Below are 4686 nucleotides of genomic sequence, written 5' to 3'. Positions count from 1 at the left end.
CTGGGATTACAGGTGTGCTTGGGTCATGGTGGTTGGAGGATTTAACCTGAATTGCTGAGATGGGCAACAGCACTTCCATTACATGTGGTTTTTCCTTCAGGGGCAGGGCTTGTGGGTTTTGTCTGTATATCTCCAGCACCCAACATGATACGTGAAGTAGCAGGTACTCTATTGTGAGAATAGAAGAAAGGCAGGAAGCAAAGGTTTGGAAGGAAACTTAGGGCCTGGGTAAAAAAACAGAAGCATTGTTCTGGGCATGACACCCACAGGGATAGCTGTGTTCTTGCTTCTTTCTAATGAGTAGCTCTTCCTTTAGAGCACAAATGGAGTCATGGAAACAGCAAACCTGTGCTCCCTGCTCCCATCGCATGCGTGTCCTCCTGGCTTCCCCCAGTGCAATGACCAGGGAAGACATTCTCCTCCTCCCATGGCGTTCTGGCAGATTAAGCTGAATAGCTCCATGTGGGCACTAAGTACAGGTTCTAACATCGTTTAATGCCACTTCCTTTGGACTGAAACAAATTCCCAGCTCATACTCGCCCTTATCCCTTGAGGCAGCAAAGCAAGTCATAAATAATCACGGTAATCATGCCATGTAAACACTTTCACTGGGGAAGAGGGAGGCGCTGGTTTTGAATCTCCAGGATGCAGAAGATTATATACAAGTGATGACTCACGTGTGCCTCAGCCCCAACGGGAGAAACTCCTTTGCCTGTTCCGCCCATCATGGAGGCCTTGCAGAGTGGGAGAGCTGGTTTTCCAAACACTGTCCTAAAGAGAGAGCATCCATTTGTGTCCTGAAGTTAAAACAATTCTCTTTGGGGACAGTTTGATTCAGTCTTGATCCCTCCTCTTCATCGTGAGATGCCTTCAAAAATTCTTCCTACTATTAGACAATTTATTCTGTGAGGATGGAGATCATGTCGGTCTGTTCAGAATTAAATCCCCAATACCAACCCTGCAGCAGGTGATCAGGAAAGAAGAAATCTTGAATGTTGTAAGTTCTGATAAAACAAACCAAAACAAGGAGCAGAGACTGATCTAGTGATTGAGTGAAAGAGATTAAAGTTCAAACTCACAGAACTGAGAACGGAACCTTCCCCACCTCTCTGAGTTCAAGCTGCCTGTCCCAGAGCTTCAGAGTCCTCCTTGCACAAATCCGTCCCGCTGCTGATGTTCGAGGCACTTGTTTTTTTCATGCCTAGAATACGCTAAGACAGGCATCAGAGGCAATTAGAATCAAGACGAGGAGAGTGTTCTAGGCAATAAGGACAGCCCACGAAACACTAAATAATGATCCTTAGCACTTCCATGGCACCTTTCATCTGAGGATTTCAATGTGGATTTTAGTTTTAATCACACTTCAATGGTGAGGCTTCTTACTACAGATAGAGAGCTAGATCTTTGCACCTGGTGCTATGCAGACACTTCACACTCAACATATTCCCAATAAAAGTCATGATCTTTTCCCCACACCTCTTCCCTTCTCTGTGTTCTCCTTGGCAAAGGGTACCCTCATCCAGCAGGTCCTCAGGACTGATACCTGGATGCCATTCTAGCCTTCCAGCTCTCTCTCCCCTCCCTTACTGAGGGAGATTGTCCACCATGTCCCACCTCCCAAATGCCTCCCAGATTCTTCTTGAGTCCAGCCCCCAACCCTGGTCCTTGGATATTTTCCTAAAAGGCAAATCCCGTAATGCTGATTCCTGTCTTAAAATCCTTCAGAAGTTCTCTATCGTGAATAAATTCAAACCCTTTATCACACCACGCAAGTCTTTCCATGACTGGTCTCTGCCGACCTCTTTTTTTTGACAGCGTCTCTTTCTGTCGCCCAGGCTGGAGTGCAGTGGCACAATCTCGGCTTACTGCAACCTCTGCCTCCTGGGTTCAAGCGATTCTCCTGCCTCAGCCTCCCAAGTTGCGGAGACTACAGGCGTGTACCACCAAGCCCAGCTAATTTTTTTGTGTTTTTCGTAGAGATGAGGTTTCGCCATGTTAGCCAGGATGGTCTCAAACTCCTGACCTTGTGATCTGCCCGCCTCAGCCTCCCAAAGTGCTAGGATTACAGGTGTGAGCCTCTGTGCCTGGCCTCTCATTTTCATCTGTTGCCACCTCATCCCTCACCTGTTCTCCCACAGTACCCACGTGCATGTGTGTGTGCACACATTTACACATTTGCACACACACACCTACGCCACAAGGTGCAGGCCTGTCATTCCCTAACCTCCCCATACCGTTTCAAGCCTCCATGCCTTTCTACCTACTATGATTATTCCCCGCTTATTATCCCCATGGAAAACTGCGGCCCATCTTGTAGGACACAGCTCAAGTGAAATTTCCTCTACAAAGCCTCCTGTCTCACTAGGAAAAATGGGTCATTTTCTTTTGTGCCACCCACATAATGTGGGCTTGTTTCATTTCTACAGCTCACCACACTGTGTGGCAATGGTTGCGTTACAGCCACAGCCTCATTAGAAGAACGTGTTCTTTGAGAGCAATTCGCATTCATCTTTATATCCCTGGCACCTAGTGCAATTCTTGGCATACAGCAGGGGCTCTATAGGTGTCTAATGAATGTATCAACAAATCAGTGAGTCCCTTCCAAAGCTGAGCCAAAGGGAGATTAAACACCTCCCTCCAAGGACAGAGACAAATGGATGGATTGCAGCCAAGAGTAATAAATTATAGCCTGAGTGTAGCCTATCCAGCCAATTATCGAAAGATGAAAATCTTGTCTTTATGTAACTTCAAACCAACACCTGCAGGACTGAGAGCTGAAAGAACTTGAACCAAACCGGGTAACAATGTTTCAAAATGCTGGTGGAGGAGGGGAAAGTGTCAGGACGACCCTGAGAATCACTAGGTCTCAAAGTATCTTTTGACAAAGGAAGATGCCAAAATATTTATAAACCTGTAAGTTATGCTCTAGTTTTGCAACCAGCAACTTGTAAAAATAGATGACTCATCCACAGGGAAGCTTAATGGCATGGACTGAATTCGTCACCCGCTGGGCCAGAGCGATGAGCAGTAATGGCAGATTTTATGAAGAGGCAGTTTGGAGGGCGAGTGGCCTGCTGGTAAGTAACGGAGGCGGAAAATCGGGGAATAAGGATATTGTTCATTGTACTGGCTCACAGGCAAACAGGGCAGAATAAGAAGCTTCTTTGACTCTAGAATTTTAGCACTAGAAGGAATAGTGAGGATGATATATTTCAGCAGTTCTCACCCAGGATATCAGAACGCATTGGTAGTCCTGATCCCAGTTATGAGAGAGGGCCACCTTCGACTACAAATTAGAAATTGCATTTTCTACCAGAACATTAAACAACCAAGGCTGTCGACACTGGGATGTATCAGTGGAAGTGTCTCCAATGTCAACACAGGTCATAGCAGAAGAAACATGGAAAACCACTATATCTTTAGTCCAATTACTTAATTGTAAGAAGGAACAAGTTAAGGACCAAATTTAAAGTGACTTATCCGGGAAACAATAGATGCTGGCAAGGCTGTGGAGAAGTAGGGATGCATTTACACTGTTGGTGGGAGTGCAAATTAGTTCAACCATTGTGGAAGACAGTGTGGCGATTCCTCAAGGATCTAGAACCATAAATACCATTTGACCCAGCAATCCCATTACTGGGTATATACCCAAAGGATTATAAATCATTCTACTATAAAGACACATGCACATGTATGTTTATTGCAGTAATACAATAGCAAAGACTTGGAACCAACCCAAATGTCCATCAATAATAGACTGGATAAAGAAAATGTGGCACATATACACCATGGAATACTATGCAGCCATAAAAAAGAATGAGTTCATGTCCAGGGACATGGATGAAGCTGGAAGCCATCATTCTGGGCAAACTAACACAGGAACAGAAAACCAAACACCGCATGTTCTCACTCATAAGTGGGAGTTGAACAATGAGAACACATGGACACAGAGAGGGGACCATCACATACCAGGGCCTATCAGGGATTGAGGGGCAAGGGGAGGGAGGGCATTAGGACAAATACCTAATGCATGTGGGGCTTAAAACCTAAATAACGGGTTGATGGGTGCAGCAAACCACCATGGCACATGTATACCTGTGTAACAAACCTGCACATTCTGCACATGTATCCCAGAACTTGAAGTAAAATTAAAAAAATAAAAGTAAAAAAATAATGTGACTTACCTACTGTCACACTCCTCTCAGACCAGGGCTAAGACCAGGATCTCGTCTCCTAACTTGTAGCCTCAGGACTCTTTCTGCTCCTCTGGCTGATTTCTGCATTGCTTTTGCCAGCGTTCCACAGCTGTGACACAGACCACCTTGCATTTTAACAACATTCCAAACCTTTTGCAGGTGGGACGGTAGGAGTTGGAATCTTGAAGTTGTCTTTAGAGCCTAGCTACTTTCTGTGCTAGTTTCATAACATTAATTATTGGTTTTTGTGTAATTATTATAAGGATAAAAAAACTTTAACCTACAGGTGAAATATTAATACATCTAAAATAGTGGTTCTCAACCGGGGGGCAATTTTCCCACCCCACCTCCCCAGGAACAATTTGTCAATGTGCAGAGACATTTTTTGGATGTCACAACTTGGGGGCAGAAGTGCTGCTGGTATCTGGTGGTGACCAGGGATCCTGCTGACCATTCTGCAGTGCCCAGGGCAGCCTCACAGCAGGGAGGG

The 4686-nt window shown here is 45.2% G+C and overlaps 1 long non-coding RNA gene across 1 annotated transcript; it reads right to left on the bottom strand.

The window, feature by feature from the left end:
• Positions 1-531: 531 nt before the first annotated feature.
• On the bottom strand, positions 532-4299 carry LOC108514238 (uncharacterized). Its single transcript, XR_001881164.1, has 3 exons — positions 4185-4299; positions 1106-1211; positions 532-958 (listed from the first exon to the last, which is right to left on the bottom strand). It is a non-coding gene; the product is annotated as an uncharacterized LOC108514238 (long non-coding RNA).
• Between the last annotated feature and the right edge of the window lie 387 nt (positions 4300-4686).

Source organism: Rhinopithecus bieti, unplaced genomic scaffold, assembly GCF_001698545.2.
Source record: "Rhinopithecus bieti isolate Rb0 unplaced genomic scaffold, ASM169854v2 scaffold_32012, whole genome shotgun sequence".
In the NCBI taxonomy this organism is placed as follows: Eukaryota; Metazoa; Chordata; class Mammalia; order Primates; family Cercopithecidae; genus Rhinopithecus; species Rhinopithecus bieti.
This window is presented reverse-complemented; position numbering and strand designations above follow the sequence as displayed.